Genomic DNA, 15,374 nt, shown 5'->3' with positions numbered 1-15,374 from the left:
GGCACTAAAATGCTATAGTATGGTGTTTTCGATGTAAAATGTCACTGGTTTGCAGTAAAATAATGTAAAATGTTGTTGTAAATGCTGTAATATGGTGTGTTTTTTATATTTGTTGTATTTTCTTTTGTCTGAAAGATGATGTTTTGTACATTTTTTTTCCTTTTTTTGCAGATTTCTTCGCTTTTGGAGGTTACTTAAGAGTTTGTGTGCATGTTGGCGAAGTCTATAGTGCATGATCAACTAAACAAATCATGTTTTTTTATTCATTTCTCTTATAAAGACAAATTCTGTATTCTTAGATATTGTTTCAAGCGATTATAAATTTGTATTTTTTTTTTTTTTTGCATTTTGGAGTTGGAATGTAATGTAATGGTAACAATATTATAGTTGTATCAGGATTTGCCTCTTTTTTTATGTTATTAAATAGAGAATATGGTTCTTAAAGTATTTCATTTTTTTTGGTAAACAATATCACACGTTTTTTTTAACAATATCACAAGTTTTAGTAAACAATATCACATTTAATTATAAAAAATATCACCTTTCATGACACAATATCAAATGACTTTGAGAATAATATCACACTATTAGTTTAACAATATCACAAGATGTGGTAAACAGATATCACACTCTTTGGCTTAACAATATCACAAGATGTGGTAAAGAATATCATAAAACAATATCACCATTATTGTGTTAATAATATCAAATGATTTAGTTCTTTCAAAAAAAATATCAAATGATATGGTAAACAATATCAAGTTATTGTGCTAATAATATCACACTATGCTATTAACAATATCATATATTTATCTTTATTTGCTAGTTTACAAACAGTTATAAGAAACAATATATATCTTCATAAGTATCACGTCATATTGGTCTAGAAGCATTACCGAACAATATCAAACTTCAACACATCCCGGTATCACACTTTATCCAAAACAATATCACATTCACAAGAAATCTTGAAACACTCAAACTTTTTGTTATTGAGAAATAATATCACAGCATATAAGATAAAATATCATTGTTGATTCTAAACAGTATCACAAAATTACAACGGCAATAATATTAATTTATAACGACTACAACAGATTACTATCCTTCCAAAATTACATCAATCAGGTGCATATTCAATTAAAGTTCACAACACAATCTGAGTACACAGATTAGTTCCTTTCCCTTCTTCTACCTTTACCAATTTCTTTTTATTATCCTTTTTGGCATCTTTTTCCAGCAGAATCTTCAACTTCTTGCTTGACGTTTGTTCAACCTCATCTTGTTTTAAACACCAGTACAACCGCTTTATATAACCATTTCATGACCATGACTCAACTTAATGCAACCACCTGACTATCTATTCAACTTTCAGGAACTCAATTACATCAAACCATTAGTATGACACCAATGAAGAATATCACGAAACTTCATATCCCCTTGGAAAGTAACACTGATCCTTAGCTTCATTTCTGACTTGGTTTTATCAATTAGCTTCTTTGGACGCATCATGAGACTTCATATCCCCTTCAAAGTGGATCTGCCATTCCCAAGAAGCAAACTTGTGAGAGAGATATACAAGGATGCAAAATAAAGCTCGTCGAGAGGAATGAACCATACAGTGTTGTGGCGTCTACTTCCACTTCATCGATGATCCATCTCAAAGAAAGAAAAGGTGGCCAACACATTTACTCCGCATGATTCTTCACCTTTAAGCCGCTTAAACAACCTGGTTTACGCAACCAACAATCTAGTGGGACAAAGTCCAACCTATTGTACCAATAGAAGAAAGTGGATTAATCAAAACTCGAATCCACCAATGAATTAAGAGCACTCACGAAAAATATGAGCAAGGCCACAATCGAAATTAGAAAAATCCGATCTAATTAATTTCAATACCTAATGAAAACAATGGAATCAGAAGAACCAACAACATCTTAAAATTTATGTTGTGCTTGCTGCTCAACAAGATGAATTGGTGATGGTCAAACAAAATACCGCAACTCAATAAAAAAGCAGAATGTAAATCAGAAACATATGATGACAACTCAACAATCTAGTGGGACAAAGTCCAACCTATTGTACCAATAGAAGAAAGTGGGTTAATCAAAAATCGAATCCACCAATGAATTAAGAGCACTCACAGAAAATATGAGCAAGGCCAAAACTGAAATTAGACAAATCCGATCTAATTTTTTTTCAATACCTGATGAAAACAATGGAATCAGAAGAACCAACAACAATATCTTAAAATTTATGTTGTGCTTGCTGCTCAACAAGATGAAAGGGTGGTGCTCAAACAAAATACCAAAACTCAATAAACAAGCAAAATGTAAATTAGAAACATATGATGACAACTCAACATCAAATCTATACCAAAACCAAACATACACCAAACTTGGAGACTCATTTGGCAGGTAAATTAAGCCTTAAGCCCAAAGCTTCTTAGGCCAATTTGGACCAAGTCATATCTCTGTCCAATAGGCCGCTCAAAGCTATACAACTTTCACGATCTGACAAAAAATAGCACAAAAAAATACAATGTAAACAAACAAGTAGTAATTGATTTCTGACAATCAAAGTAAAAAGGATGTAATAAAACAATATCACACAGTCTGCTAAATAATATCACATAGTCTTCTAAAGAATATCACACTGGATACTTTAGTAGCAAATACGTGATATTTATAAGATGTCAAACAATTTAGAACCTAAATCGACGAAATGTATACTACTACTAGCTAACAGTAAAGAGTAACAATGTAAAACAGATGTAAATCAATCTGACACAAATTTAAAAATATTTGAAACAAGATACTACACATGTAAATTAGGTTTACATAACAACAAAACTCGAACAAAGTGAAATAATTTAAAATCGCAATCAAATAACAAGACTATGAATCAATCTCATCAAAATTATAAATCGAGAACAAAAAAATCATAACAACATGTGAGTTGAACATAGATCGAAAAAAAGTACTAAATATATAACAAATTAAGTAACTTTTTCGAATTAAATTAACCTAGATATATGAGAAAGAAGACCAATAAATCATATGAAATCCTTACAAATTAAACCTAATTTAGGAAAAAGAGATACAAAGCATTGAAATAACGATGAGTAGCTACAAAATCATAACAAACGCAATAAGATGAGTAGTAATTGCAAATATATGTAGCGAAACAACAATCACATGAAAATAAAACTGAAATTAAAAACTAAAGATAAAGTAGATGTACCTGACATCGTGATTTCGATTGAAAGAGTATGACCGTTGATAAGAAATAGAAGAATGACAAATGATTGAGTGAGATTGAATTCAAACAAAAAAATCACGAAAAACAGAAAATTAGGGGTTGCGTAGAAGAAGCTAGAAGGTAGAGAGAAAGGCTTTGGGTGAGAATGAATGAATTATGTTTGTTTCGATGGAGTAAGGAGTATATATGTGCGCCCGCGAAATTACCATATTACCCTTACTTATCGGCACTAAATCATGGACATTGGATCTCTTAGATCCGACTAGTAGTATTAATCCTCAATCCTCAAATATATGAGTCATACTCACATGATCCTATTCCTATATATATATATATATATATATATATATATATATATATATATATATATATATATATATATATATATATATATATATATATATATATATATATATATATATATATATATAGTAATAAGATCAAATGAGTCCTCCTCTTACATTTGAGTCCATAAGTCCCATTATGGGCCATTGGATCTTGGAAATGGAGGGCTAAGATGAGAACCCAAAAATTAAGGTTAATGCTCTAATTTTGCCATATTCCTCTAATTTTCTCATTAACTACATTAATCCTCCTCATCTTTCATTCATCAACTCATTATCACATCTCCTTATTCTCTCTCTATATCTCACTTCTCCATATTCTCTCCAAAAAAACCAAGAAAAAAAAAACCCCAAAAACCAAACAAATAAAAAACCCAAAAAATCCAAATAAATCATTTACTCATCTTTTCCTCATTCACCATCCACCTACCACCACCGCCACCCACCACCACCGCCGCCGCCACCACCACCGCCGCCGCAGCCCCGACGTCATTTTTTTTTTTTTTCAGAAAAAAACTTGATGTTTGGGTGTTCTTTTTATTTTTTTTGTTGTTTTTTTTCTCCTTATATCGTCTTGCTATATAATATTGTTTCAAATTTGTGAGTTTTTTTATCTTAATCTTAGATCTACTAAAGTAGATCAATTTTCATTGCCCTTTTTTTTTTCAATTTTGATGTTTTGGTCTTTTTTTTTTTCCGGTTATTGTCGTTCTTACAAATTATAGTTTGATTTTAGTACTAAATCTATTACTTATGAAATCTTATTTTTTACTTTTTTATTGTTGATATCACTTTGTTAATATCCGTCTTGTCATATATATTTGCCAATTTTCGTATTTAAAATATTCTTTTGTTATTGTGTGATTTAGGATCTATTAAAATTACTTTATCGGTTAAAATTACACTTTTTCGATTAAAATTACACTTTTTACCGTTAAAATTACACTTTTTTCCGTTAAAATTACACTTTTTTGGTTACAATCACAGTTTTTTTTCTTGTTAAAAGTACACTTTTTTCCGTTAAAATTACACTTTTTTCTGTTAAAATTACACTTTTGTTCCGGTTAAAATTAAACTTTTCCGTTAAAATTACAATTTTTTCTCTTAAAATTACACTTTTTTCTGTTAAAATTATACTTTTTACCTTTAAAATTACACTTGTCTTCATTAAAGTTACATTTATCTCTATTATTAAAGTTACATTTATCTCTACTAAGGTTACCTTCTCAATGACTAAAGTTACGCTTTTGGACAAAAGTTAGAACAATTTGGACTGAAATTACACAAATTTGGACTAAAATTTGTCAATTTGGACTAAAATTACACAATTTCGACTAAAGATACACAAATTTGGACTATAGTTATACAATTTGGATTAAAATTACACTTTTATGGACTAAAATTACACTTCCGTTGGCTAAAATTACACTTTTGTAGACTAAAGTTATACATTTGTGGATTAAAGTTACACATTTGTAGACTAAAATTACACTTTTTTTTTACTAAAATTACACTTTTTTGGACTAAAATTACACTCATAAAATGATAAAAGATACACACACTATCAATTTACTAACTTACACTTTAGTGGACAATGATTGAAATTTTACAATCTCAATGACTCAAAATAAATGAATTGTGTAACTTTAGTTCAAATTGTGTAATTTACTCTAAATTTAGTCGTAAATAGTGTATTATTAGTTCAAAATTATTCGTAAATAGTGTATTTTCAGTCCAAAATTCTATAATTTTAGTCCAAATTTAGTTGTAAATATTGTATTCAATTTAGTCGTAAATAACTCCATTAATTAGTCCAAATAGTCAAAATTAGTTAGTCCATATTGTCCAAATAGTCCAAATAGTCCAAGAGTGTAACTTTAGTTAGTCCAAATTGTCCAAATAGTCCAAATAAGTGTAATTTTAACAAGAAAAAGTGTAATTTTAACCGGAAAAGGTGTAATTTTAAAGTAAAAAAGTGTAATTTTAAAGTAAAAAAGTGTAATTGTAACAGAAATAAGTGTAATTGTAAGGAAAAAAGTATAATTTTAATAGGAAAAAGTATAATTGTAACAAAAAAAAGTGTAATTGTAACAGAAATAAATGTAATTGTAATTGAAAAAAGTGTAATTTTAACAGGGAAAAGTGTAATTATAACAGAAATAAGGGTAATTTTAACCAAAAAAAGTGTAATTTTAACCAAAAAAAGTGTAATTGTAGCAGAAAAAAGTGTAATTGTAATAGAAAAAAATGTAATTTTAACAGGGAAAAATGTAATTATAACAGAAATAAGGGTAATTTTAACCAAAAAAAGTGTAATTTTAACAAAAAAAAAAGTGTAATTGTAATAGAAAAAAGTGTAATTTTAACAGGGAAAAGTGTAATTATAACAGAAATAAGGGTAATTTTAACCAAAAAAAGTGTAATTTTATCCAAAAAAAAGTGCAATTGTAATAGAAAAAAGTGTAATTTTAACAGGAAAAAGTGTAATTATAACAGAAATAAGGGTAATTTTAACCAAAAAAAGTGTAATTTTAACCAAAAAAAAGTGTAATTGTAATAGAAAAAAGTGTAATTTTAACAGGGAAAAGTGTAATTATAACAGAAATAAGGGTAATGTTAACAAAAAAAAAGTGTAATTTTAACCAAAAAAAAGTGTAATTGTAGCAGAAAAAAGTGTAATTATAACTTTAATAAAAACCAAAATAACAAATCTAAAATATATAACACCCACAACATTAACATAATAAGAAGTAGATGAAAATAAATGAAAAAATCAAGCGAAATCTTAAATACAACCGTTTAAAAAACGGAATCTATACCTTAAAAAAACGGAATCCGACACAAGTAAACAAGGAATTCAAATTATATAAACATTGGAAACCTCAACAAAAACCGAATCTGAAATTAAAAAAAAAAAAAAAAAAAAAAAAACAAACAAAATAAAAACCAAGAATACTAGATCTAAAATAAAAAAAAAACGAAATAAGAAGTAGATGAAAATAAGTGAAAAAATCAAGCGAAATCTTAAATACAACCGTTTACAAAACGGAATCTATACCTTGAAAAAACGGAATCCGACACAAGTAAACACGGAATCTATTATATAGTATAACACCCCACAACATTAAAATTATAAAAAACCAACCATACTTGATCTAAAATAATTACAAACCGAAATAAAAAAAACCGAAATAAGAACAAAACAAAAATCAAATGAATGGTAGATAATTAAAAACCGAAATAAAAGAAACCGGAATAAGAACAAAACATTTGAAACAAATCAAACCGAGAAAGGCCACATTTCACCCGGTTTTGGACCTTGCACAAGATTGAGGTCTAACATGAATTCCGTCTAAGAAGTCGTGCCATTTTCCAGCATGGGATTAATCTTTGGTGAGTTTGGGACGTTTTTGTGTAGGAACTTATATCCCAAAGCCGTTCCTATCATAGAGTTTGCCAAGCTTTTAAAACCGTGCGCAATCAGGACCATGGCTGGAACAAGCTTAGTTTTTTGTGCATTATGTCGCTATCAACCTTCCTCTTTTGAACCAACAAAGCTCAAGGGACTTTATGGCTGCAGCAAGGACCCTTACACGGTTTCCTCAAGCCCCATTTCAGTCCATATAATCATAAATAAGAAGTTGAGCTACAAACAAGGAAGTTTGGACTATTAGTTTACTTTCTTTGCTTTATGTCCTTTTCATTTCAGATTTGTCATAGCCTAGGCTGCCGTTTTCTTGGTTGTTAGCTGCTACTTTTGTGACCTTTAGATGTACTTAGTAATCAAGGGTCAAGATTGTAAGCCTTGGTCTATATAAACCAAGCTAAACACTTGAGAACTTCAGATTGGAGTTAATGAAAATTATGAGTTTTATGAGGTTTCTCAAAACCCTTGATTAGTTCTTTGCTTAGTGCTAGAACAACTCCATTACTTAGTGTTTGGGGTCGTGTATCTTGGTTTGCTTTGTGATCTGACCAAGTGCATAAGGGGATTAGTTCTTGCTTTGTGATCTTGAACAACATCCCGAGTCTTGAGATTGCTTTGTGATCTTCTCAAGTCATATCCCGAGTCTTGTTATTGTTTTGTGTCAAAACAGTCCCAAAGTTTCTGTTTTGTTGCCTTAAGTTATTGTGGGAATTGTTATTTGAATGTTTAGTTCATAAGCATTTAAGTTACAATCTTATTTCCATTGCTTTCTTTCAAAGTTATCAAGCTATTTAGGATCTTATATTCGTCCAAAACAGTGTTTTTCGTGCCTTGCTTTGGTTGAATCGTTTATTAGCTTCTAAATGTGTCCTTATATAGCTTGTTGGTCCTTAAAACAATCCATCTAATTGTCCAAATCGAGTCCTTTGTTGAGTCTAATTCTGTCCAAGTTAGTTCTTGTTTTCGAGTCTTATATGTCCAAAAATCAAGTCCTAAGAGTTTTACTCCAAATTGGTTATCAGAGCTTTGGTTAAACAACAAAATCCTTTCTTTGTGAGTTCATTATACCCTAACCACATTAAAAACACAAAAAACAACCATGAGTGAAGAAAGGATTGCTGGAATTGAAACACAAGTTACTCAACTTTCTGAAAAATGTGATTTGTTGCTAGAATCTCTCAATGTTATCATGGCTAATATTCCAACACCACCACCAAGAGGAGGACGACCACCTAGAGGCAGGGGTAGAGGCCGTGGCCTCATGGGGAGAGGACGAGCTCATGGTGGCCATGAGGAAGAAGAGCTTTCTGATTCGGAGGAGTCCATGGCCGAGGCCTTTCATGGAGAGCCCAACAAAGACTTAAAGGTAGAAATTCCTGATTTTCATGGTAGTTTAAACCCTGAGGATTTGTTAGATTGGTTTAGGACCATTGAAAGAGTCTTTGAGTTTAAAGGTTATTCTGATGGCAAAGCTTTTAAAGTTGCAATCTTGAAACTCAAAGGCTATGCTTCCCTTTGGTATGAGAACTTAAAAAATCAGAGAAGAAGGGATGGTAAGGAACCTATTAAGTCTTGGTTAAAACTGAAAAAGAAGCTTAATGAGAAGTTTATACCTAAAGAGTACACTCAAGACATTTTCATTAAGCTCACACAACTTAAACAAGACCAACAACCACTTGAGTCATATCTTAGGGACTTTGAACAACTTACCTTGCAATGTGAACTCAATGAGAAGCCCGAACAGAAAATTGCTAGATTTGTTGAAGGTTTAGATACCAAGATTGCTCATAGGGTTAGAATGCAACAAGTATGGTCCTTTGATGAAGCCGTTAATTTGGCTTTAAGGGTTGAGAAATTGGGAAAGGGGAGAGCTGCCACCACAAAAACAGCCGCCAAAACAGCCCCCTACTCCACCCAAACCGAGACCAAGGTTGATGAACCAACCCCTCAAAACAAAACACCTACTCTTGACAAAGGCAAGGCACCCATGATTCCAACCAAAAGCACCACATCTCTGAAAAAATGTTACCAATGTCAAGGGTTCGGTCACTATGCTAAAGAGTGTCCAACCAAGAGAGCCCTTAGCACATTTGAGGTAGTTCATTGGGGTGAGGATGAGATCCTTGTTTGTGATGATAGTAAGGAAGAAACGGTGCAAGAGGAGGCTGCCATGGTGGTAGAACCGGATGAGGGAATGAGTTTGGTCATTTGGAGAGCATTGAGTACCCAACCTATGGAAGTAAACCAAAGACAACAACTCTTTAGGTCTAGGTGCACCATTCAAGGGAAAGTTTGCAACCTTATCATTGATGGAGGAAGTTGTACTAATGTGGCTTCTAATACTCTCATTGAGAAGCTCTCTTTGCCTACACAAGATCATCCTAATCCTTACAAGTTGAGGTGGCTCAACAAAGGGGCTGAAATTAAGGTGGATAAGCAATGCCTAGTGTCTTTCTCCATTGGCAAGAACTATGTTGATGAGGTTCTTTGTGATGTTCTACCTATGGATGCTTGCCATCTTCTACTTGGAAGACCATGGGAGTTTGATAAAGATTCAATGCATAATGGTCAAGATAACACCTATACTTTCAAGCTTGGTTCAAAGAAAGTTGTGCTAGCACCCCTACCACCCGAGTCCTTGTTTGAACCACCCAAGAAAGTATTATTGATCAATGAAGACAAAGTGAGTCAAGGGGAGGACGGCATGGGGACTGACCATGTTGTCCATGCCAAAGATGAGTTCAAGGAGCCAAGGGTTCAAGCATTACTCAAATGGAAAGATCAAACCGAGGGTTTCTTTGAAGGCTTGCAATGTGAGCCTACTTCATTTCCTAATCCAAGTTTAACTAACTCATTTGAATTCAAGTGCAAGGCTAGTGATGGCAATGGCCACGGCAATGAGGCTGCCCAAGTGCAAAATTTCGAACCAATTGTTGAGGAATGGAAGGGAGTCAAGAAACGAGTTGAAAGAGATCCTCCCATCCATGCTAAGGCCATGAAATGCAAGGAAATGTCTATGGCTCCTAAGCAAGCTCGCATATTCAGGCCCGGGGACCTTGTGTGGGTTAAAATCAACAAGCAAAGAGTCCTTAAGAAAGGAAGAAACAAGTCCATAGCAAGTGAAGAAGGTCCTTTCAAAGTCATCAAGCAAATTGGGTTCAATAAGTACAAAGTTGATCTCTTAGGAATTCATGTAACATTTGATGTTGGGGACTTGAGTCCAAGCTATGTGGAGAATGAGGATGATGATTTCCAGGACTTGAGGGCAAGTCCTTTTGAAGAAGGGGAGATTGAAACAAATCAAACCGAGAAAGGCCACATTTCACCCGGTTTTGGACCTTGCACAAGATTGAGGTCTAACATGAATTCCGTCTAAGAAGTCGTGCCATTTTCCAGCATGGGATTAATCTTTGGTGAGTTTGGGACGTTTTTGTGTAGGAACTTATATCCCAAAGCCGTTCCTATCATAGAGTTTGCCAAGCTTTTAAAACCGTGCGCAATCAGGACCATGGCTGGAACAAGCTTAGTTTTTTGTGCATTATGTCGCTATCAACCTTCCTCTTTTGAACCAACAAAGCTCAAGGGACTTTATGGCTGCAGCAAGGACCCTTACACGGTTTCCTCAAGCCCCATTTCAGTCCATATAATCATAAATAAGAAGTTGAGCTACAAACAAGGAAGTTTGGACTATTAGTTTACTTTCTTTGCTTTATGTCCTTTTCATTTCAGATTTGTCATAGCCTAGGCTGCCGTTTTCTTGGTTGTTAGTTTGCTACTTTTGTGACCTTTAGATGTACTTAGTAATCAAGGGTCAAGATTGTAAGCCTTGGTCTATATAAACCAAGCTAAACACTTGAGAACTTCAGATTGGAGTTAATGAAAATTATGAGTTTTATGAGGTTTCTCAAAACCCTTGATTAGTTCTTTGCTTAGTGCTAGAACAACTCCATTACTTAGTGTTTGGGGTCGTGTATCTTGGTTTGCTTTGTGATCTGACCAAGTGCATAAGGGGATTAGTTCTTGCTTTGTGATCTTGAACAACATCCCGAGTCTTGAGATTGCTTTGTGATCTTCTCAAGTCATATCCCGAGTCTTGTTATTGTTTTGTGTCAAAACAGTCCCAAAGTTTCTGTTTTGTTGCCTTAAGTTATTGTGGGAATTGTTATTTGAATGTTTAGTTCATAAGCATTTAAGTTACAATCTTATTTCCATTGCTTTCTTTCAAAGTTATCAAGCTATTTAGGATCTTATATTCGTCCAAAACAGGCTGTTTCGTGCCTTGCTTTGGTTGAATCGTTTATTAGCTTCTAAATGTGTCCTTATATAGCTTGTTGGTCCTTAAAACAATCCATCTAATTGTCCAAATCGAGTCCTTTGTTGAGTCTAATTCTGTCCAAGTTAGTTCTTGTTTTCGAGTCTTATATGTCCAAAAATCAAGTCCTAAGAGTTTTACTCCAACATTGTGGTTGCATCAAACAAAAACCAACATACGTTTGTAAAAAAAAATCAGAAACCAACATTAAAAATTGAAAAAACGAGATGGTGGGAGTAATGGCGGTTGGAGTCAGATCTGGAGTGTGGGGTGGGGCCGCGGTTGTGGGGTTCTGGAGGTGAGTCTGCTGGGGTGTGGGTGTGGGTGGCGGTCGTTGTGGGGGTGAGTCTGCTGGGGTGCTGGGGTGTGGGTGTGGGTGTGGGTTGTGTCGACAAAGGGGGTGGTTCTGGTGGCCGTTGCAGTCAGTGTCCGGCGTGGGTCGGTGTTGGTTGGTGGTGGGGTTGCGTGTGCGTGAGGGTGAGGGTGAGTGTGTGAGGGTGGTTGTCGGTGGTGTGCGTGAGGGTGAGTGGTGGTTGTGGTTGTCGGGGTGGTGAGGATGAGTGGCGGTTTTTTGGTTTTTATTTTTTGTAGATCTAGGGGTGAGTGGTGATTTTTTGGGTTTTTTTTTCAGATTTTTTTTTGGTTTTGTTTGATGAGAGAAAAAGGAGAGATTGTGAGATTTAGAGAGAGGGAATGAGTTTGTGATAATGAGGAATGAATGGATTAGTGAGTTACTTAATTGCAATGAGGAGCTAATTAGGCTAGATTGATTTGTGGCCATCCATTGAGATGCAATCTCATCCCTTCATTCCCTTCATCCAAGAGCCCTTATAAGGACTTAAGCACTCAATAGATATAAGTGACTTAGGAGAACTTGACACTATATATATATATATATATATATATATATATATATATATATATATATATATATATATATATATATATATATATATATATATATATATATATATATATATATATATAGTTAAGATCAAGTAAGTCCACCTCTAAACTTTGAGTCCATAAGTCTTATTATGGGCCTTTGGATCTTGGAAATGTAGGGCTAAGATGAAAACAAAAAAAAAGATGGTTAATGCTCTAATTTAGCGCTCTCCCTCTAACTTGCTCATTTACTACATTAGTCCTCCTCACTAATCATTCATCATCTCATTATCGCATCTCCTCCTTCTCTCTCTATATCTCACTTCACCTTATTCTCTCAAACAAAACCAAGGAAAAAAACCCCAAAAATAAAAAACCCCAAAAATCCAAATAAATCATTCACTCCTCTATTCCTCATTCACCACCCACCTACCACCACCCACCCGACACCACCACCACCGCCAACCCCATCACCACGACCTCGTTTTTTTTAAAAAAAATTTTGATGTTTGGGTCTTGTTATTTTTTTTTTTTGATGACGAGGGGGTTGAATCCCCCCGGGCCCATGCATTCCCGCACCACCACATGGACCATGTAAGCCACCCCTTTGGGGGCTGCAATGGCCAAGTGATCATCGCCCCAACTGGTAGTCGAACCCGGGACCTCTCAACTCCTGCATTTCTGCAAGCTTCAAAGTTTAACCCGGCTACCACTGGACTAACACCACTTGGTTGTCTTGTTATTTTTTTTATTGTTATTTTGTTGTTGTTTATTTTTTTTTCTCAAATATCGTCTTGCTATACAATTTGTTTTCATACTTCGGTTTTCAAATCTTGTTTTTATTTTGTGAGTTTTTTTATTTTGATCTTAGATCTACTAAAATAGATCAAATATTATTTTCATTGACTCGTTTTTTTTTTCATTTGCGTTTTTTTTTTTCAATTTTGATGTTTTGGTCTGTTTTCTATATTTGTTGTTTTTTATTGGTTTTTTTCAAATTTTCATATAAAAATGACTTAAAATGATTAAAGTTACATCGTCATGGACTAAAATTACAACTTCAATGAATTAAAGTTACACTTTTGTGGACTAAAATTACTCTTTTGTAGACTAAAATTACACTTTTGTAGACTAAAGTTACACATTTTTGGACTAAAATTACACTTCTGTGGTCTAAAATTACTCTTCTGTGGACTAAAATTACACATTTGTAGACTAAAATTACACTTTTGTGGACTAAAATTACATTCATAAAATGATAAAAGATACACACTATCAATGCACTAAAGTTACACTTTAGTGGACTAAACTTTAGTGGACTAAAATTACACTCATAAAATGATTGAAACTGCACAATATCAATGACTCAAAATAAATGAATTGTGTAACTTTAGTCCAAATTATGTAACTTTAGTCCAAAATCGAGTAATTTTAGTCCAAATTGTGTAACTTTAGTCCAAATTTGTGTAACTTTAGTCCAAAATTGTGTAATTTTAGTCCAAATTATACAACTTTAGTCCAAAATTGTGTAACTTTAGTCCAAATTTGTGTAACTTTAGTCCAAATTGTGTAACTTTAGTCCAAAATTGTGTATTTTTAGTCCCAAATTGTATAACTTTAGTCCAAAGTTGTATAACTTTAATCCAAATTGTGTAACTTTAGTCGTAAATAGTGTTTTTTTAGTCCAAATTTGCCTAATAATGGAAATTTTGTATTTTATGTGTGTAACTTTAGTCCAAATTTGTGTAACTTTAGTCCATTGAGAATAGTCCATTGAGAGTGTAAGTTTAGTCATTGAGAGTATAACTTTAGTCATTGAGAGGGTAACCTTAGTAGAGATAAGTGTAACTTTAATGGAGATAAGTGTAATTTTAATGGATAAAAGTGTAACTTTAATAATAGAGATAAATGTAACTTTAATGAAGATAAGTGTAACTTTAACAGAAAAAAGTGTAACTTTAATAGAAAAAACTGTAACTTTAATAAGTGTAACTTTAAAAGAGAAAAATGTAACTTTAATAGAGATAAGTGTAACCTTAATAGAGAAAACTGTAATTTTAATAGAGAAAAGTGTAACTTTAATCCAGGAAAATGTAACTTTAATAGAGAAAAAATGTAACTTTAAAAAATATAACTCTAATAAAGAAAAGTGTAACTCTAATTGAGAAAAATGTAACTCTAATAGAGAAAAATCGTAACTCGTCAACAAAAATTAACACATAGATCTGAAAAATTAAGAATATAATTTGTTGACAAAAATTTATAAGTAAATCTGAAAAAATTTAAAATAAAATAAAATCACAAGTAGATTTAAAAATATAATTTATTAATAAAAGTCGTCTCACAAAACACCAACCACCAGACAACAACACCACAACACCACCACAAACATCGTCACCATCCACACGACTTAAATATAAAAGAAAGACGATAAAAAAATCGAGATCTAAAAAGTACCAACAACAATAAATTAAAAAACGAAACTGAAAAAAAAAACGAAACTGAAATAAATAAAAATCGAATATGAAATAAATAAAAAAAACTTCAAAACTAGATCTGAATTTTTTTTTTTTAAAAAAAAAAACCAAAACTGAAAAAAACCGAGATCTAAAATTGAAACAACCAAAAACAACAAATACCAAATCAGAAATCTGAAATAAAATAAAAAAACAAACGAAAACTTAATAGATCAAAACCAAATCTGAAAAAAATATTCAAAAACGAAAGGAGAGGAAGAGGGTCGTGGTGGTGTGAAACTAGGGGTGAGCAAATTTAGGTCCGGACCGAAAAAATGGACCGGACCGGACCATTTGGTCTGGACCAAACCCGGACCGAATTATTTTGGTCCGGTCCTCGGTCCTCATTTTTTCAAAGTTTGGTCTTCGGTCCGGTCCGGTCCGGTCCAAGACCGATTAATTTAGGTCCGGACCGAATGAACCAAATTTCATACTTTTAATGACGCAACATTAAAATATTATGAATCAAATTAATATTTTATCTTCAAAAGACATTATAAATTAGTATTGTCAATGTATTTCATAAAAAGAGTCGTTTAATTATTTAAATGTATTATTTAGCGGAATTAAAATGTAATTATCGTATACGAAATAGTGAAAAAAATTAATTTTAGGTCCATTCGGTCCAA

At 32.8% G+C, this 15,374-nt stretch overlaps 1 long non-coding RNA gene across 1 annotated transcript; it reads right to left on the bottom strand.

Annotated features, from left to right (window-relative positions):
- Positions 1 to 1,426: 1,426 nt before the first annotated feature.
- Positions 1,427 to 3,310, bottom strand: LOC141646198 (uncharacterized). Its single transcript, XR_012545420.1, has 3 exons — positions 3,244 to 3,310; positions 1,621 to 1,770; positions 1,427 to 1,540 (listed from the first exon to the last, which is right to left on the bottom strand). It is a non-coding gene; the product is annotated as an uncharacterized LOC141646198 (long non-coding RNA).
- Between the last annotated feature and the right edge of the window lie 12,064 nt (positions 3,311 to 15,374).

This window comes from Silene latifolia, chromosome 3 (genome assembly GCF_048544455.1).
Source record: "Silene latifolia isolate original U9 population chromosome 3, ASM4854445v1, whole genome shotgun sequence".
NCBI classification, from domain to species: domain Eukaryota; kingdom Viridiplantae; phylum Streptophyta; class Magnoliopsida; order Caryophyllales; family Caryophyllaceae; genus Silene; species Silene latifolia.
Note: the sequence above shows the minus strand (reverse complement) of the source record. Positions and strands in the feature narration are given on the sequence as shown.